General features: G+C 43.5%; 6 non-coding genes across 6 annotated transcripts; 1 reads left to right on the top strand and 5 right to left on the bottom strand.

The window, feature by feature from the left end:
* Nucleotides 1-3,635: 3,635 nt before the first annotated feature.
* On the bottom strand, nucleotides 3,636-3,708 carry TRNAK-UUU (transfer RNA lysine (anticodon UUU)). The gene has a single exon. It is a non-coding gene; the product is annotated as a tRNA-Lys (tRNA).
* Nucleotides 3,709-4,656: 948 nt separating this feature from the next.
* On the bottom strand, nucleotides 4,657-4,728 carry TRNAM-CAU (transfer RNA methionine (anticodon CAU)). The gene has a single exon. It is a non-coding gene; the product is annotated as a tRNA-Met (tRNA).
* A 3,801-nt stretch (nucleotides 4,729-8,529) lies between these two features.
* LOC123573131 (U6 spliceosomal RNA) lies at nucleotides 8,530-8,635 on the top strand. The gene has a single exon (XR_006697880.2). It is a non-coding gene; the product is annotated as a U6 spliceosomal RNA (small nuclear RNA).
* A 6,040-nt stretch (nucleotides 8,636-14,675) lies between these two features.
* Nucleotides 14,676-14,782, bottom strand: TRNAL-CAA (transfer RNA leucine (anticodon CAA)). The gene is made up of 2 exons: nucleotides 14,745-14,782; nucleotides 14,676-14,721 (listed from the first exon to the last, which is right to left on the bottom strand). It is a non-coding gene; the product is annotated as a tRNA-Leu (tRNA).
* A 1,152-nt stretch (nucleotides 14,783-15,934) lies between these two features.
* On the bottom strand, nucleotides 15,935-16,041 carry TRNAL-CAA (transfer RNA leucine (anticodon CAA)). The gene is made up of 2 exons: nucleotides 16,004-16,041; nucleotides 15,935-15,980 (listed from the first exon to the last, which is right to left on the bottom strand). It is a non-coding gene; the product is annotated as a tRNA-Leu (tRNA).
* A 1,951-nt stretch (nucleotides 16,042-17,992) lies between these two features.
* On the bottom strand, nucleotides 17,993-18,100 carry TRNAL-CAA (transfer RNA leucine (anticodon CAA)). Its single transcript has 2 exons — nucleotides 18,063-18,100; nucleotides 17,993-18,038 (listed from the first exon to the last, which is right to left on the bottom strand). It is a non-coding gene; the product is annotated as a tRNA-Leu (tRNA).
* Between the last annotated feature and the right edge of the window lie 2,392 nt (nucleotides 18,101-20,492).

Below are 20,492 nucleotides of genomic sequence, written 5' to 3'. Positions count from 1 at the left end.
TGACCATGGTGATTTCGTCAAAAAGAAAAGGGAGAAATGTGGGGAAAAGAAAGAGATCAGACTGTTGCTGTGTCTATGTAGAAAGAAGTAGACATAAGAGACTCCATTTTGTTCTGTATTAAGAAAAATTCTTCTGCCTTAAGATACTGTTAATCTATAACCCTAGCCCCAACCCTGTGCTAGCAGAGACATGTGCTGTGTTGACTCAAGGTTTAATGGATTTAGAGCTATGCAGGATGTGCTTTGTTAAAGAAGTGCTTGGAGACAGTATGCTCGTTAAAAGTCATCCCCATTCTCTAATATTATGTAGCGGACTCCATACGATAGCACTAAAGCAGTAACCAAAGGAAAACTTGTAGACTTAATAAAAAGGAAACAATATTTCTACCAATAAAAAGAAAATAATATTGAAGCCAAGACTCTGTCTCAGAGAGTGACTTAGTTTAGGTTCCCAAGAAACAGATTATGTGAGAGAAATTATGTGCACAAAATTTATTACAGAGAACACAGAAGAAGATATAAGAATGAGAGAAAAGCAGAATAGGAGAGAGGAAAAAGTAAAACTGCAAAGCAGTTACAGCAGAGGCTTCAGCCAAGCCATGGGAGCTCTGGTAGGATGCCCTTCAGAGCTGTCCCAAATTGAAGCAAAAATGTGGTCACTGGACACTGTTTGCCCCAGAGAGAGTCTAGTCCTGAGAGAGTACAATCGTTGGCAGAGGCTCTGTTCCTGGAGGTGAAATGACATTTTAGCAGTCAACACTGCTAGAAGCTATGAGAATGGAGCCTTGATACTGTGAAGAGGGGTAGCCCCATCAGATATTAAAATATACTCTTCATGCATCCATAATGAAAGCACTATAGCATTCACAAATGAATAGACAGTCTAGTAATGGAATACAAAGTCCAGAAGTAAACAGAAGTAAAAAAAAAAAATCACATATGGGTATTTAGTATTTTATAAAGTGTGTATTTCAAGCCATAGGTATAAAGACAGACTTTTGGACAAGTAGTTCAGGAACAACTTGTTAGCCAATTAGAGCTAAAACGAAATTCAGCTCTCACTCTTTATGCAAGAATAAATTCCAAATGAATCAGTGATCTAAGTGCAAACACTGAAAACCTACAAGTATTAAAAAGAGTCGTGTGAATTCCCTTGTAGCCTGGATATAGAGTTTCCTAATTATAGTTATACTGTAGATATAATAAAATAAAATTTAATAGCTTTAAGTACCTAAAAATACGGTATAAAGAAACATGATAAGCAGACTCTAAAGAGAGTGAACAGATGGTGGGAATGGGGGCAGGGAGACTATTTGCAATGTGTATCACAGATAAAGAGTTAATATCCTTAATACAGAAACATTTTTCAACAATTGAAGAAACATTTTTCAACAATTGAAGAAAAGAAAACTTTATAGTAAAATGGGCAAAAACATTAACAGATAATTAATATATATATTTGCACATAAGAAAATATGTTTAAATTCTGTAATAAAGAATTGCAAATTGAAACTACGTGAAGATACTATTTCTCTGCTATCAGATTGGTAAAAATTTTAAAAGTATGTCAATGCATACAGGGAACAAGTAGTGTCATTTATTTCTGGTAAGGAAGCACATTGATATCAATACAAGCTTTATGAAGGGGAATTAGACTATGTCTAACAAAATTATATATATCTTAATCATTTCACCCAACAATCCCAAGTCTAACAATTTACCCTGAAAATCTACATCAACAAAATGAAAATATTCATAAGAATATTTACTCATTGCAGCATTGTTTGTAATTGCAAAATTTTTTGAACAACCTAAATGCTTAAGCATAAAAGAATGACTAGATTGTTACTTCCACACAGTGGAGTACTTATGGAGCTGTACAAAAGATCTCTATGAACTGACATGGAGAGATTTCTAACATATATTGCTAAGCAAAAAAAGTAAAGCAAATCAATATCTATATACTGTAAATCAATATATACACAATATAGTATAATATCTTTAGTCTGAGAAAGAAGAGGACATTTTATAAAGTATGTATCACTGGGCGCAGTGGCTCACACCTATAATCCCAGCACTTTGGGAGGCCTAGGTGGTTGGTTCACAAGGTCAGGAGTTGGAGACTAGCCTGACCAACATGGTGAAACCCTGTCTCTACTAAAAATACAAAAATTACCCGGGCCTGGTGGCGCGTGCCTGTAATCCCTACTCAGGAGGCTGAGACAGGAGAATCGCTTGAACCGGGGAGGTGGAGGTTGCAGGAGCCGAGATGGCACCATTGCACTCCAGACTGATCTCAAAAAATAAATAAATAAATAAATAAATAAATAAATAAATAAAAAAGTATGTATCTGCCTGCTTATTCAAAGGAGGTACAGGAAGGATAAAAAAAAAGAAACTGGTAAGATGGATTACCTATAGGCGGTAGATGAGAATGAGTTGAAAAAGATGGAGAAGGAAAGAAAAAGAAGCAATGAAGGGAAGTGGTATTTCTTCGAGTATATCTCTTTTGCATAGTTCTAACTTTTAAAATGATGTTATGTTTTAACTATATACAAAAACTAAAATAGGCCGGGCACAGTGGCTCATGCCTGTAATCCCAGCAATTTGGGAGGCCGAGCAGGCAGATCGCCTGAGGTCAGGAGTTCAAAGCCTGGCCAACATGGTGAAACCCCGTCTCTATTAAAAATACAAAAATTAGCCTGGCATGGTGGCGCTCCTGTAATCCCAGCTACTTGGGAGGCTGAGACAGGAGAACCACTTGAACCCGGGAGGTGGGTGTTGCAGGGAACCAAGATCACGCCATTGCACTCTAGCCTTGGCGACAAGAGTGAAATTCCGTCTCAAAAAAATAAAATAAAATAAAAAAATAAGCAAGGTCAGGGAAAAGAGTCAAAATGGACCTAATTACTTCAAATGAATCATATAACTGAAAAAAGAAAGGGCGAGGTCTTACAAAATGGACCCAAATGCAGTGTTTGGACTGAATATTGTCAGGCTCAAGACAAAAGTGACAAGACAAAAAAACTGTCAACAATTTTGAACTCTTAGTACCTTCATAGTGGCGTGGTTTAGCAGATTCAGCACACTGCCCACAGAAGCCATGCCCTAGAAGCCCATGATCAGGGTCATTAACCATAATCCAAATCCCGGGATAATGACAGAAAAAATGTAAACCCAGAAAATACTATTTCAGAAAGTGTTTGGAAATGAGTTTTTCAACTGGGAACTGTTGCAAAGCGGTCAAATTTTTTGTGAAAGAAGAGCTGGTCTAAACTCCAAGGAACCACAGAGACAGACTATGCAAAGGTCACTGCTCTTAAAGATTTTGCATTTTAATCAAGACCTTCCAAACTGCTCCCCCCCATGCCTGGATTAATGAACCATTTCAAGGGAGTTTTAAAATGGTTCATTTCCCAGTCATTCCATCACCAGTTTATTATTTTTATATCATGTCCTTTTCCACTTCTCTTGAAATATTGGGGATATGTTTCAAATAATATTGGGAAAGGATAATTTAATGAAGAAAGTGATGCCTTTGTCTGTTTCAGCCTTTGTGATAATTTCCTTCTCCTCACAAGACGTTCCCAAATGGGCTGGGATTTAGACCTAACTAAAGTAAAACTGGTAAGTTTCGCCTGAACAGGGACTTGAACCCTGGACCCTCAGATTAAAAGCCTGATGCTCTACCGACTGAGCTATCCAGGATCTCCACTGCTGTCTCCGTTGCACTAGGAAGTGCTAATAAGGCTCATGATTTCGGTAATTACTCGGGTCTTCCAAGCGTTCTGGTCATATACCGGTGCCTCAGCACTGCAGCCGAGCTTTATTATATTTATGAGCATTCATTTAACCCTCAAACTGTTCATGCGTTAAATATGAAATTATTGTGTAGTATTTATTACAGGGGAAATGAAGAAAATCGGGCTCAGAATAGAGTGGGACCCCTTCGGTAGTGAATATTCCCACTACCGTGTGCAGCTCATTACTGCACACAGGAGCCTTTAGAGATCTAGCTGGCTGGTAAAGGCGCTTTAGAGCGGACTCTCGGGCTTCTTCATCAGCTTACCAGAAGGTTGGAGGCAGAAAGTACACATTTCAACAATGACTTCAATAAGTGGGAAGAAATTTCAGACGAATAAAACATTTGGGTAAAGAAAGATTAAGTTATGGCACAAGGGAAGTAGTTCAATTCCCGTTGTTTCCTCCGTTTTTATCCTAGCTCTTCAGAGATGAGGTTTCCTGGAATCGTAATGTCAGAGCAACATACATGTGACACCCGCTTCTGTCTGGGGAATTACCTCCTTCAAAACCCACTTCTCCAAGAGTTTTGTAATATCTTTTTCCCGGTCGCCCAACCTAGTCTTCATCTTTTGCTCTTTTTCTTCACCTCTTCCTCAGTCTTTCCCTTCTTCTCCACACCAGTCTCTGCTCCTCTACCGCCTTATTTTTCAGACCTCCCATTTGCAGATTCACTCATTTCTCCGCCTGTGCTTCCGATCTTTCAAAGTGGACCACTAGGTTTCAGAAAGGACCAGGCAGTTAAAACAGAGCTTACTCCCTCAGTCACAGTAGTTCTTCAATTACTCATGACAGGTGTTAAAGCACCTCTGACGAGTGCCAGATCCAACATTTTGGAGGAAAAAAACAGGGAGTTAGCAGAGGATGGTTTCGATCCATCGACCTCTGGGTTATGGGCCCAGCACGCTTCCGCTGCGCCACTCTGCTGCCCCTCTTTGTTGTCGTGCCTTATATCCAAGTAACTTATACATCTCCTAACACCGCTGTCCAGTTGTGTCAATTTTTTTTTCTTCCTTATCTATTTATTTTCTCTATTCTGCCTTTCATCCTCGAGTTGTCTCACGTTTCCTTCTCAACATAGTCACCTACGACTTGTTGTTTGCTCCTTTGCAACTTAAGAAAACCTATTGAAATCCGTTCTCAGGAACTTGACATTCAACCCGTTAGGCTCTCATACACTGACTTCTACGGTTGGAATTAGAACTCAGGGTTTGTTTGTTTGCTTGTTTGTTTGTTTGTTTGTTTGTTTTCCGCGCCTTCTATAGTGCACACACTGTCTGTATTTGGAACACCTTGGCTCCTCCGTATCCCTGGTAAGGCAGGTGTGGTCGTGAGGCCCTGTCCTCGGCCAGGTTGGAGAGACTAAGGAGAAACTGAAGATGCAGCGAACGGAAGAGAAGGAAATGCATGTACTTCCGAAAATCTTTGCTCGCGGAATTGAGGGAGATGTGGAGACGACATGCCAACTCAAAGAAGATTCAGTTTTCTGTGTCCCCCCACTACAATGAAACTTTTTTCACAAAGATCGCAATGGGTATTCCTAACTACAAGAAGAGCGTGTGTGTGTTGACCACTTGGCCTTTGGACACTGGATCGGAAAACTGAGGCTCAGATCGCGTTCTAGGTGTGTCTGTGGACCCGTTTTTGTAAGTCTTGGTTCTTCCAGCCAAGGAATTGCGCAAAGCCATTTTAAAGATCCTGAGTACAATTTAAGCTCCGCAGTGGGGTGGGCTTCACGGGCCTGAGATCTATGGAGTCGCACAACTTACCACCATCCCCCGAGCACCCCTACACACTCAACCCTACTCTTGGGGTTTAACGTTTTGTAATGGCTCTCTTGAAGTTCTCAATAGTTTTATCCTTAAATTTGTGTTTTGTAAGCTATAGCCAACATGACAATGTAGCAAGCTTAGGCATGGGGGTCAGTTGACTCCCAAGAGTTCTGCCCAAGAGTTGGCTCCCAAGAGCTCTGCCTCCCCTCGATGGGTTTTCAGCAGCGAATTAGCCCTGCTAACTGGCATCCTTCCCCACTCTCTTTCCCGACCCCTCTTCCCCACCTGCCTCCAGCAGTAAAGCCCCCTAGGGGGTCTACAGAAGAGGAATTAAGTTCCTGCAGCCTAATCCCGGGGTTTCTGGGGTGTGGCATAATGGCTGTCATTCCTGACACTGGCTGGCAGCCTGGCAGTGCCCAGGTGAGTTGGGAGGGCGTCTTGGTGGCAGTGAGCCTGTAGCTCACACCCATATCAGTATATATTAATAATTACAACAGCATTGTCTCCCTGCTTTTTGAACCAGGGCTCCCTCATTTTAATTTTTCACTGGGCCCTACAAATTATATAGCTGGTCCTGCTTCCCAAATTTCAGCGATGTTTGGTTCTCTTTGCTGGGCTCCCCTCAGGCTTCTTTACTATCTTGTTTTCACACTTGAAAAATCAGACCCTGGTGGCCGGGCACGGTGGCTCACGTCTATAATCCCAGCACTGTGGGAGGTTGAGGCGGATGGATCGCGAGGTCAGGAGTTCGAGACCAGCCTGACCAATATGGTGAAACCTCTTCTCTACTAAAAACACAAAAAAGTTAGCCAGGCGTGCTGGCGCATGCCTGTAATCTCAGCTACTCGGCAGGCTGAGGCAGGAGAATTGCTTGAAACCCGGAGGCGGAGGTTGCCGTGTGCCAAGTCGTGCTACTGCACTCCAGGCTGGGCGACAGAGCGAGACTCCAGAAAAATAAAAATAAAAATAAAGGTGGAGCTTGGAGTCCTCAAGGTAAGAATTTGGAGGCTTCATTTTGAAACCCCAATGCTTAACATTGCTGTAAGTTTCTATTTTTACATTATCTAAATTTTATAAAATTCAAGTCAGAAAAGATGCCAAACCGTTTAAATTACTAACACATTTAGATAATATATCAAATAACCTCTAATAATTTAATTACTTATCAGACTTTTTTGAGCAGTGACAAAGATTTCTTCATGACCAAACTCTAGTCAGGTTCCTCTGAAGGCTCTTCTCAACTAAGGCCCCGACTTTTTTTTTTTTTTTTTTTTTTTTTTTTTTTTTTTTTTTTTTTTTTTTTGAGACGGAGTCTCACTCTGTTGCCCAGGCTGGAGTGCAGTGGCCGGATCTCAGCTCACTGCAAGCTCCGCCTCCCGGGTTCACGCCATTCTCCTGCCTCAGCCTCCCGAGTAGCTGGGACTACAGGCGCCCGCCACCTCGCCCGGCTAGTTTTTTGTACTTTTTAGTAGAGACGGGGTTTCACCGTGTTAGCCAGGATGGTCTCGATTTCCCGACCTCGTGATCCGCCCGTCTCGGCCTCCCAAAGTGCTGGGATTACAGGCTTGAGCCACCGCGCCCGGCCAAGGCCCCGACTTTTGAACTTACATGTTTGTAGCTCTGCATTGCCCACTTTTAACAATAATTGTGCTAAGTCAGTTTAGCCAGAATCCCTCATCCTCTATTATCTGATCATCATTCATATCTGATCAGGATCCTCATTCTCCACCATGCTCCAGTGATATCATCTCCTTGGCCTGCCTTCAAGAATTCTATCAGGCCAGGTTAACCAGAAACCCCCTTACCTGTGATGTTTCCTTTCAGTAATTTTCCATCCACAGACCTCATCTCCCCACCCTGATCCTTGGCTATAAATTCCCACTTTTCATTGTTGTATGCAAAGTTGAGTCCAGTCTCTCTCACCTACTGCAAAATCCCCTTATAATAAAGTTTTCCTTACTATCTTTAACAATTGCCATAAATAATGTTTTCCTTAACACCAACACCATGTGTTTTGCTTTTTATATATAAATAACACATAATTTAATAAATATGAGCTATGAAAGATGCCAATCAAAATATTCACATTTTTATAAGTTTTGGTGCTGTTGTTGTTTTTGCTTTTTTTGCTTATCTGTGTTTGAGACGGAGTTTTGCTCTTATTGCCCAGGCTGGAGTGCATTGGTGCGATATCGGCTCACTTCAACCTCTTCCTCCCCGGTTCAAGCGATTCTCCTGCCTCAGCCTCCTGAGTAGCTGGGATTACAGGCGCCTACCACCACGCCCAGCTAATTTTTGTATTTTTAATAGAGATGGGGTTTCACCATATTGGCCAGGCTGGTCTCGAACTCCTGACCTCAGGTGATCTGCCCACCTCGGCTTCCCAAAATGCTGGGATTACAGGCGTGAGCCACAGTGCCAGGGCGAGATTTAAAATACTATCTTCATTGTACATTTTGGTATTCCTTTTTTAAAATATATTTTTATTTTTATTTTGAGACAGAGTCTGGCTCTGTCACCCAGGCTGGAGTGCAATGGCGTGATCTTGGCTCACTGCAACCTCTGCCTCCCGGTTTCATGCGATTCTCCTGCCTCAGCCTCCTGAGTAGCTGGGATCACAGGCACCCGCCACCACGCCCGGCTAATTTTTAAAATATTTTTGGTGGAGACGGGGTTTCACCATGTTGGCCAGACTGGTCTCAAACTTCTGACCTCAGGTGACCCGCCCATCTCTGCCTCCCAAAGTGATGGGATTACAAGAGTGAGCCACTGCACCCGTCCCATTTTGGCATTCTTGATGTTAGGGAAGAAACACGGTTACTTTAATCGTTGTTTGAGGGTAGCGTTAAATATGACTTATACTATATGATAAGGGGTTTTCTTTACACTATAAAAATTGACTTTGATTGTTTATATATAGTGAAAAACTGTATGTAAGCAAGCAACAATTAGAGTTGTGTTCACTTTGACAGCACATATACAAAAATTGGAACTATACAGAGAAGATTAGCATGGCCCCTGTGCAGGATGACATACAAATTTGTGAAGCATTCCACATTTTTTTTTAAAAATAGAGTAACCAATGATACGGAAATGGCCTAGAACAGTGGTTCTCAAACTTTGCACATTAGAATCACACTTCAGGATCTTTAAAAATAGAGTCGTACCTTGGTATCTGTGGGAGATTGATTTAGGATCTCCCACGGATACCAGAATCCATGCACGCTCAAGTTCCTTATGTAAAATGGGGTAGTATTTGCATATGACCTATGCACATCCTCCTGTATACATTAAATTATCTCTAGATTACTTATAATACCTAAAAATACAAGGTACATGCTATGTAAATAATTGTTAAACTGTATTGATTAGGGAAAATGACAAGAATATAAGAATCTGTAATGTTTAGTATAGATGCAACCTTCCTTTTTTAAAAATATATATTTTTTGATCCACTATTGGTTTAATCAACAGATGTAAAACCCACAGACATGGAGGGCTAACTGTACCAATTTTTGTAGGCTTCTACCCCCACTAGACAAACTGATGTCATAGGATTTGGGTGCCAGTGGGCATCAGATATTTTATTCCATTGACCCCTAGCTTACAAGACAATTATGTGACTTTTGCGCAGACAGGTGTCATCACAAACTACCATTTTTATGGTATAAAGGGTCTCTTCAGGAGCTCTTAAAATGACTTCTTTCAAGTACATTGATAGAGTTTGTAGAAAATATGTTGTTACTGCTCTCTATCCTAAAAGACATCTTTACAAGTAAAAGCTTCAAAAATTTCCCCGAAGAGATTAATATGGAGTTAGTTACTTGAATCAAATTCTGGGGTCTTTAATAACCTTGAGAATATCTCTGGTCTGCTAGATTTTGACCATCTCAACTGACTGGCACATTGTATTGAGCCTAAGAAATACCTTATTCGGGGCCGGGTGCGGAGACGGGCGGATCACGATGTTGGGAGATGGAGACCACCTTGGCTAACACGGTGAAACCCCTCGCTACTAAAAATACAAAAAAAAAAAATACCCAGGGGTGGTGGCGGACACCTGTAGTCCCAGCTACTCGGGAGGCTGAGGCAGGAGAATGGCGTGGAATCCGGGAGGTGGAGCTTGCCGTGAGCCGAGATGGCACCACTGCATTCCAGCCCGGGCGACAGAGCAAGACTCCGTCTCAAAAAACAAAACAAAACAAAAAAAAGAAAAGAAATTCTTTATTCGGACCTTGCTGATTTTGGAGTCCCTTCACACCACATAATACATCTGATATTTTAAGTAAAAATAACCAAGTAGGGAGATACAGAAGAAAGATTCAGAACAAAAGTAAAATAATACATTCATTTTTATTCATGTTGGAAATATAAAGAGTCCATTAGAAAGAATGTAAACCAAGGAAAACATAAAAGATTTTTAAATGTTCCGCCTGATCACAACGTTAAAATTAAATATATACACACCCAGTTGTATAAATGGACAAACTGAAGACTAAGGTCAGAACTAAATAACCTCAAAACAAACAAACAAACAACAAGACTCCATCTCCTTTAACACTCTCCCATGTTTACTTCGAAGCAACTTTTATAAGGTGTCATATGTGTCAGAAAGAATTGTCAGACTTAAAAATCGACAACAAAAATTACTGGGTCCTTCCTTTCAGTGATGTGCTTGGCGTTGTCTGGCAGACCCTCTAGCAAGTATCTAATTTTTTTAGAGCTATGCACCTTTGACTTTCTATTCCCTAGGCTAAGCTCTGTGATGGTAGAAGTTAAGTTATAGAAAAGTGATAATAATTCAAGTGATTCATGTCTACATTAACCCTAAGATTTTACTCAGTTGAGATACAATTTTCAGCCTTTCTATTGTGTGTTGTTTGTTCTTCAAATTCATCTTTTAAGGGGTTTTCCCAATTTACTTAGTAATTAGCGAGATATATGAAATCTTAAACACTACATTCATGTTATATTTGTATGAAAGTCAGGTTTTCGGTTTTTCTTGTGGCTGATAACACCAGAACATTTTGGGGGTTCAAAAGAGGAAGAAAGAAGTCCTGACGGGGATGTCAAGTGCTGGATGACGAGCACATGATGGGGTGTGAGGTATAAGTTTGAAATATTTTAATTGTCAGAGAAAAAGGGACTCCGAGCACATTTTCTAAAGTGTTTGGAAGGTAGGACTCCTTGGTCAGAAATGGCGATACAGCAGAGAATTTGAGTTGTTGCAAATCGGTAAAAATGCCAGAGGCAGCAAATAGAAATACGAAGCTGAATGCTCTCTTGAGCAACTGCTCAAGAGACATGGTTTGCTAGGGAAAGTATTTACGTAAATTATTTTTAATCCCTAAAGGGATTTTTTTTTTTTTTTAACGGAGTCTCGCTCTGTAGCCCAGGCTGGAGTGCAGTGGTGCGATCTCGGCTTACTGCAAACTCCGCCTCCGGGATTCACGCCATTCTCCTGCCTCAGCCTTCCGAGTAGCTAGGACTACAGGCGCCCGCCACCGCGCCTGGCTAATTTTTTTTTTTTTTTGGTAGAGACGCGGTTTCACCGTGGTCTCGATCTCCTTACCTCGTGATTCGCCCGCCTCGGCCCCCCAAAGTGCTGGGATTACAGGCGTTAGCCACCGCGCCCAGGCCCCAAAGGATTTAAAACAAAAAAAAATTTTTTTTGAGACGTAGTCTTGCCCTGTAGCCCAGGCTGGAGTGCAATGGCGCGATCTCGGCTCACTGTTGCCTCTGCCTCCCGGATGTGATTCTCCTGCCTCAGCCTCCCAAGTAGACTAGCTGAGATTACAGGCGCACGCCACCATGCCTGGTTAATTTTTGTAATTTTGTGGAGACAAGGTTTCACCACCTTGACTAAGCTGGTCTCGAACTCCTGACCTCAGGTAATTCTCCCGCCTCGGCCTCCCAAAGTGCTGGAATTACAGGCGTGAGCCACTGCGCCCTTACAATACCCAAAGAATTTTAAGAATTTTCCCTACATTTGCAGATGAAGAAAAGTTTCACAAATGATCTAAACAAAATAAAACACCATACATTTTACTTTCGGAAGTGATGGAGTTTGAATTTAAACACATATATCTGATTCAAGAGGCTTATGTTTGCTACTATTGCACTTTGCCTTTAAAACAATGCTGGGTTTGGCCGGGCGCGGCGGCTCACGCCTGTAATACAGCACTTTGGATCCCGAGGCGAGCGGATCACTCGAGACCAGGCTGCTCAACATGGTGAAACCCTGTCGGGTTTTAGCTGGGCGTGGTTGTCGCAGCCTGTAATCTCAGCTACTCGAGAGGCCGAGGCAAGAGAATCACTTGAACCTTCGAGGCGGAGGTTGCAGTGAGCCGAGATCGCACCACTGCCCTAGCGCCTCAACGACAGAGCGACACTCTGTCTCAAAATAATAACAATAAACAAGTTAAATATGAACAGGGAGCTGGGCTCCAGGTTGGCCTACATATCTGGCACACCTAGGAAGAGGGCCATGACAGTTGGGACACGTCATCCGCATCTGAGACTTCAAGAGTCCTTGGACCCTTCTTGCAGTTGAACTTATCTGGCTCAAGCAGGAACTAACAACTCCACAAGGGACTTTCCATGCCATGGAGGCAAGCGGAGTACGGTTCGCTCCAGTTTTGCTTGCTCCAGAAGTAACCTTTTGCTCATTATAATAGTAAGAAACACACCCCTGGAGGGAGATTTAAGATGTTAATGAGACATGCAATGTATGTACTAGCATGTATAGCCACAGCGCATGTGCACCCAGAGGATCACCCAAAACATGCTTACTAGTAACACCTCCTCCTGCCTGCCACTTTTTGAATAAACATATAAGACTCCCGGCCAGGCGCGGTGGCTCACTCCTGTAATCCCAGCACTTTGGGAGGCCGAGGCGGAAGGATCACGAGGCCAGGATTTGGAGACTAGTCTGGCCAACATGGTGAAACCCCGTCTGTATTAAAAATACAAAAATTAGCCGGGTGTAGTGGCGCTTGCCAGTAGTCTCAGCTACTCGGGAGGCTGCGGCAGGAGAATTACTTGAGCCTGGCAGGCGGAGGTTACAGTGAGCCGAGATCGCGCCACTGCACTCCAGAGCCGGATTCTGTCTCAAAATAAATAAATAAATAAATAATTTAAATAAAAGTAAAATTAAAAAAGAATCCCAAAAAGGGGGTATCCCCAGTGCCAGCTGGCGCTGTCTCACCTTCAAGCAGCCTGCTCTGACTTAGCTTTCAGTGTATTTTCGTTTTTGCAATAAACTGTCTTAAGATGGTATCTTCGTTGTTGCTTGCCTCTTGCTTAAATTCTTTCAACCAGGCCGGGCGCGGTGGCTCAAGCCTGTCATCCCAGCACTTTGGGAGGCCGAGACGGGTGGATCACGACGTCAGGAGATCGAGACCATCCTGGCTAACACGGTGAAACCCCGTCTCTACTAAAAAATACAAAAAACTAGCCGGGCGAGGTGGCGGGCGCCTGTAGTCCCAGCTACTCGGGAGGCTGAGGCAGGAGAATGGCGTGAACCCGGGAGGCGGAGCTTGCAGTGAGCTGAGATCCGGCCACTGCACTGCAGCCTAGGTGACAGAGCGAGACTCCGTCTCAAAAAAAAAAAAAAAAAAAAAAAAATTCTTTTAACCAAAAAACAAGAACGGAGGACTTCGCACTTCTCAGCAACATTTGAAGTTCTCCACTTGAAGACCAAAAACAACAACAACAACGACAAACAATTCACCCCGATCGTTGGGTGCATAAAATAGGATCTTGCAATAGCTGCTTGCCAGTACATTCGAGTATGTCAGGATTGTCTTCTGCGTGTATGTTCGTTGTTTCATTTCTGTAGGAAATGAAGTTTCTGAAAGCTGCTAATTTGGGGCAGTAATTGAAAGCATTACTATGGAACAGAATGGAAAGTAATTGGATGTAATTGGATATACATATTGGATGTATGTCTCCCACCTTAATAAAGCAAGAGGGATTCGTGTGTGTGTGTGTGTGTATATATATTTATATATATATACACATATATACACACACACACACACACATATATATTTATTTTTTACTCGGTAGAGTTTTAAATCAAGACGAAGATCTCTCTGTTCGTCCATCAAGGTCTTATATTTCTCTTACGTGCGCCCCATAATAGCCTACATCCTGTCTCTTCACTTCACATCCCTTCTCCCATCACCCACAGAAAGAATCAAAGGGGATCTAGATAAGCGAGGGAGAGGAAGAACGGGGAAACACGGAAAGAAAAAAGGCGGAAGGGGGTGGGGGGAAGAGGTGGTGGTGGTTTGACCTTGAGGAAGGAAACGAGATGATTGTGCAATAATACTCCACCCTATCCCTTGCAGAAACGATTAAGATGCTGAAAATAATTGTACAGGGAATATGTAAGTGCCACTCACGGGCTTGTTAAGTTCAAATGTGGGCGGAAGCATTGGGGACAGCTCCTGAAAGGTGGTAGTTGCAAAATGATTTTGGTAAAATCTGTATCTCAAGCTCTTGTCTCCTGCTTTTGTTTGTTTTAGACATGAACTCGCTCTGTCGCCCTGGCTGGAGTGCAGCGGCGCGATCATACAACTCACTGCAGTTTCGCTCTCCTGGGCTCTCAAGTGATCAAGCCTTTCTCCTACCCAGGTAGCTGGGACTACAGGGGCGCACCACCACGCATCGCTCATTTTTTGTATAGACGGCGTGGAACTCCTGGGCTCAAACAATCCTCCCCGCTCAGCCCCCAAATCCTAGTGGTTTTTTGCTTTGTGTGTGTGTGTGTGCGGCTTTTTGAGAGGGAGTTTTGCTTGGTCGCCAAGGATAGAGTGCAATGGCACGATATCGGCTCACTGCAACCTCCACCTCCCGGGTTTAAGCGATTCTCCTGCCTCCGCCTCTCAAGTAATTGGGATTACGGGCGCCCACCACTGCTCCCGGCTAATTCTTGTATTTTTAGTAGAGACCGGGTTTCGCCATGTTGGCCAAGCTGGTCTCGAACTCCTGACCTCAGGTGATCCGCCCGTCTCGGCCTCCCAAAGTGCTGAGATTACAGGCGTAAACCACCGCGCCCGGTCCCCCAATCCTAGGATTGAAGGGGCAAAAGAGTTGTGTCAGAAGTGGGATTCGAACCCACGCCTCCATGCGGAGACCAGAAGCCCCAAACCTGGGAAGCAGTAACTTGAGTCTGGCGCCTTAGACCACTCGGCCATCCTGACACGTACTGCTAATCTTTAAGTTTCATTATGTAACTCGTATTCAGCAGACTCGGGCTCCGACAAAGGAGGAAAAGACCTCGGATGGGTGGCGTATGCTCCCGGTTTTCAGAGGGGTATTTATTATTTTGCCCGATGCTATTCTAAATGATGCTAAAAATAGTGTCATCAAAATACCTTATGTTGCTATCTTTCAGGTTAAGTCAAAAATGAAATAATAGGGAAAGTGGCAAATACTCAGAACAGTGCTAAGTTTCTATCTAGCTCCGTAACAGTTTCCTGGCTAGAGGGACCCTCAAAGCTCAGTATTCAGCGTCCTAAGCAGGCGCTTTGTAGAGAGAAACAAAAGTCATACATGATTTTTATTTTTACTTTTCCGGTTTCCCCACCTAGCCTAAAATACGCTGTGAATACTTTGAAGCAGAAATAAAATCAGTAACAGAAAAATGAACTGTCTCAATTCAAAAGAATGGTTGAAAAAGATGAAGGTGGAGAATGGAGAAAAATAATTAACAATTTTATCATTTTAAGAGGTTTCTAGAGCAAGAAAGAGTGGTAGGTGCTTGTGAATGTGCAGAGGTGAGAAGAAGAGTGAAAAGGTGGAATTATTTATGGAGGCGGGGAAGAGAGGAAGAAGAGACTTCAGGTTTGGAGAGGTAAATTAATCAAACTGTCCATGGCTCATTTTTGTTATTGGTCAACGAAATATTTCTCTTTCTCCCTCTCTGTTTCCCTTACTGTTTTGTTGTTTTTCTTTGTCATGCCCACCATACAGCCCTTTCCTCTCTCCCAACATACAGGCAACCTCTCTAAAATATTTAAAATTATTATTTTTTGAGACAGAGTCTCACTCTGTCACCCAGGCTGGAGTGCAGTGGCTCGATCTCGGCTCATTGCAGCCTCTGCCTCCTGGGTTCAAGCGATTCTCTTGCCTCTGCCTTCCGAGTAGCTGGGACTACAGGCGCGCGCCATCATGCCTGGCTGATTTTTTTTGTATTTCTAGAAGAGACAGAGTTTCACCATGTTGGCCAGGCTGATCTCTAACTCCTGACCTCAGGAGATCCGCCCGTCTCGGCCTCCCAAAGTGCTGAGATTACAGGCGTAAACCACCGCGCCCGGTCCCCCAATCCTAGGATTGAAGGGGCAAAAGAGTTGTGTCAGAAGTGGGATTCGAACCCACGCCTCCATGCGGAGACCAGAAGCCCCAAACCTGGGAAGCAGTAACTTGAGTCTGGCGCCTTAGACCACTCGGCCATCCTGACACGTACTGCTAATCTTTAAGTTTCATTATGTAACTCGTGGTCAGCAGACTCGGGCTCTGAAGAAAAAGACCTTGGATGGGTGGAGTATGCTAGGTTCGTCTAGGCCTCCCAAAGTGGTGGGACTACATTATTATTATTGTTTGAGATGGAGTTTTACTCTGTCTCCCAGGCTGGAGTGCAGTGGCACCATCTTGGTTCACTGCAACCTCTGCCTCTCAGTTTCAAGCGATTCTCCTGCCTCAGCCTCCCGAGTAGCGGGGATTACAGGCTCACACTACCACGCCCAGCTAATTTTTGTATTTTTGGTAGAGATGGGGTTTCGCTATTTTGGTCAGGCTGATCTGGAAATCCAGACCTCAAGTGATTCGCCCACCTGGGCCTCCCAAAGTGCTGGGATTACAGGCGTGAGCCACCGCGCCCGGCCGAAATTATAATAAACTATCCTTGAAAAATATGTTGTTGATTTGCGTAATTTAAATCCTAACTTCTGACTGGGCGTGGTGGCTCACGCCTGTAATCCCAACACTTTGGGAGGCCGAGGCAAGCGGATCACGAGGTCAGGAGATGAGACCATCCTGGCTAACACGGTGAAACCCCGTCTCTACTAAAAATACAGAAAATTAGCTGGGCGTGATGGCGGGCGCCTGTAGTCCCAGCTACTCCGGTGGCTGAGGCAGGAGAATGGCGTGAACCCGGAAAGTGGAGCTTGCAGTGAGCCGAGATTGCATTACTGCACTGCAGCCTGGGCGACGCAGCAAGACTCCGTCTCAAAAAATAAAAATAAATCCTGACTTTTTTCTTTTACTCAACACCGTTTGAAAAATCTACTCATCCTGCTGCATGTACATCTGCTTGGTCACTTGTGGCTGCTGCATAGTATGAAAACCATAGGCAGTATACTGATGGACATACAGGTTGCCTCTAACAATGCTACCTCAAAATGCTAGAAGCACTGTACCTGGCAAGGCCAATCATGGAGCTGAGCTGAAATTTCACTGAGGTGGATTCCTGGAAGTGGACTTACTGGGTAATAATTTAAAAGTTATACAGGAGGAACACCCAGGTAATGTTAATATTGCAAAAAAAAACCTAGGACCCTAATTTTAAGACCAAGATTTCAATTTACGTAGTACTTCATATAATGCAATTTTTATCTTCAAAAACAAGAGACAGAAAGGATATCCAAATCCGGTAATTCTGAGACGCAATCTCAGAAGGAGCTTTAAACTTAGTTTCTTTTTAACAGGATGAGTATTTCTTTGTTATCGATGACCCAAACGTGTTTTCAGCAGTGTCATAATCTTAGGGGTTCCTTCCTCTTAGGTTTTAGAGCTAACCTAGGAAATCTTTTGGTAGAAGTTTGTAACAGATTATTTTACCTGTGCAGAAAAGTAGTGAAGATTTTAGTAATTTCCCTCACATGACTGATCAGTTGAACGACTAAGGAAAAAGAACAGGGTGTTACCATCGTTGCTACAGCGGTGTGTGTTTACTACGGTTGCTGGTCAGATCAATGTCAGATTCCCCTTTCAGGGAGACAGACGATATACAGGAATCAGGGACGTTCCTACAGGGCTGTCTGAGAACGGAGACCTTTTTCTCGTGTCTTTCTTTTTTCTTTCCTTTTTTCGTTTGTTTAATTTTTGTCAGCTGATTCACAGACCAATAGATGGAAATCCACTGCTTACTTTCTTGCAAGAGAAAGGGATCTCCAACAGTGCTGCGGGACTGCCTCCAAATGGTACTGAAAATATCCCAGGATTCTGTAAGTCAGGGGTTTTCGTTTGTCGATTGGTTTGGTGTAAGAGAGATGCCTCTCTCTTTGCAAGACCCTGTTTGGCGAATATCTGTTGGGGCGGGAAATCTTGGAGATAGAAACGGCTGAACTATTGTGGCATTCCTTGGCGAAACTCGGTACAAATCTGGTAGGGAAAAACAAAATGTCGTACTGTGTCATAAGTGGGATTTGAACCCACGCCTCCATACGGAGACCAGAAGCCCCGAACACAAGCAGCAGCAAGCTTGAGTCTGGCGCCTTAAACCACTCGGCCATCCTGACGATATGACACAGCCGCTGCAAGTACACGTGATGAGTAATGATGACTTACGGCTCGCCTCCCGGCTGAATCCCAGCCGCAAAAGTTATCTCTGGAATTTGCTCGACTAAACAGGAGTTCCGAATTCACTGATTACGGAATGAAAGCGTAGAAGAGTACAACTGTTAGTGCGGAACTGAATAATTTTTACAGTACTAGAGACCAAGATGGGAGTGGGGGAACAAGATATGGAGGAGATGTTTCCACGTCGCCTCTCTCCTTCCTCTAGTAACTCCCTGCGCTCGGCCCTGCCCTCTCCCTCTGACCCAGCCCTCCTGCCCCGCATAGACCTCTGCTTACGATCCTGACCCTGTGGGGTCACTTTGCTCTTTGTTGCTTAAGTCCTGATGCAGCAGCTCCAACATGATGCTGCCCCAGGGCCGGTGGAAACTTTTCTGGACAAGAGGAGGTCATAGCAAGAGAGTGGGGCTGTTCTGTACATGGATTTCTAGGCATTCCGCCTTCTCCTCAACCTATCCGAAATGTGATTTCACCACCGGAAGTCATCCTTACATCTTTCATTTCATTACACAGTTGAGTAAACATCACCGTCTTCTGCCCTGTAGGGTCGCATGTGCTCTATAGTGATAAAGTGATAATCCTGTCTCTCCTCTCTCTAGAGCTCTCAGATGCTTTTCTGCAAATGTTACCCACTGTGGGAGGCAACAGCTATATCTTTTTTTCTTTTTTCAGATGAAGTCTTTCTCTTGTCCCCCAGTCTGGAGTGCAATGGCGCAATCTCGGCTCACTGCAACCTCTGCCTCCCGGGTTCAAGCGATTCTCCTGACTCAGCCTCCTGAGTAGCTGGGATTGCAGGTGCCCGCCACAACGCCTGGCTAATTTTTTGTATTTTTACTAGAGACAGGGTTTCACTATATTGGCCAGGCTGGTCTTGAACTCCTGGTCTCAAGTGATCCTCCCGCCTGGACCTCCCAAAGTGCTGCGATTGCAGGTGTGAGCCACCACACCTCACCCTAGTTTCAGTTATTTGTGCCTGGCTAGAAATGTATCTATGTCTCCTCAGCTCCTGTTGCTCCCTTTTCATCCTACAAAGGAGGAGGCAAAAGTACTTGTTCCACAAAGTTTTATTATTAGGTATTTCAAAGGTCAACACAGTATTACAATAGCCTTATCATCAGGCATTAGCTGTAAGGAGAAGTGCTATGAATTTTAGTTGAGCCTTGTTTATCAGGCAGTGGCCACCAAAATATTACAAATTCAGAATCTTCTTTTTTCTTTGTATATAAACTCTTAGTCCTACAGAACCAGTTAGCTATCTACTGATCCAAGATTGTACTAATGTATGTAGATATTGTCAGTGGATACATTCTGTTTTGGGGTAAATAACTATGAGGCATAAAACTGTGTAAAGCACAGCCACTCAAAGCGTGGTCTGCAACCCAGTGCTAATTTATAAATGTTAGTTACCAGTCTGGTCTGTTTCAAGATATGGAGCTTATGCCAGAAGGCAAATCAACTATATCACTAAGCATCTTTACTTCCATTGAATGACTGATTATTGTAGGAATAGTTTCTTAGTGAAGGCAGCAGTGCATTTAATTATACTTTGGTGCAAGTTTATCTTATTGTAGACCAGTAACTGGTGTTCCCTGCACAATTTTGCATACCAGTAGTTTTAGAGGGGTATTCCAACACTTGCATGGAGGTCAACATTTGTTGTTCTTTTTTTTTGGATGGAGTCTAGCTCAGCTGCCAGGCTGAAGTACAGTGGCGCGATCTTGGCTCACTGCAGACTCCGCCTCCCGGGTTCAAGTAATTCTCCTCCCTCAGCCTCGGGAGTGGCTGGGACTACAGGTGCATGCCACCATGCCCAGCTGATTTTTGTATTTTTAGCAGAGACGGGGTTTCACCATGTTGGCCAGGATGGTCTCCATCTCTTGACTTCGTGATCCACCATCCCTGGCCTCCCAAAGTGCTGGGACTACAGGCGTGAGCCACTGCACCCGGCCCTGTATATGTATTTTTAAAAGAGGATTCATTCTATTGGTATAATTAGAAAAATATTTATGAAACATTATTTATATAGTTCATGAAGTCTCCAAGAAAAACAAACTGGGATAACAAAGCCAGAAAATATCACTGCAGCCTTATCAGGTTACTTAGAATGAACCAAGCTATTGCTTAAAGCCAGAAGCTGCATCACATTCTTCCCCAGGCCAGATGCCTCCTCACCCTTTTTTGACAGAAGGTGAGCCTTCTATATAGTAGTCTCACTGAGATGCATCTGTTGGGAAGAACCAAGATTTCCTCTGTCATAGTAGTTTATGGCAAACCTACTCATACTCGTCCTTGCCATGGCGGGGCTCCCAATGTGAGAAAACAAAAAATATGTTG

The sequence above is a fragment of the Macaca fascicularis genome, chromosome 4 (assembly GCF_037993035.2).
Source record: "Macaca fascicularis isolate 582-1 chromosome 4, T2T-MFA8v1.1".
Lineage (NCBI taxonomy): Eukaryota > Metazoa > Chordata > Mammalia > Primates > Cercopithecidae > Macaca > Macaca fascicularis.
The sequence above is the reverse complement of the archived record's forward strand: the minus strand, read 5'-3'. Positions and strand labels throughout refer to the sequence as shown.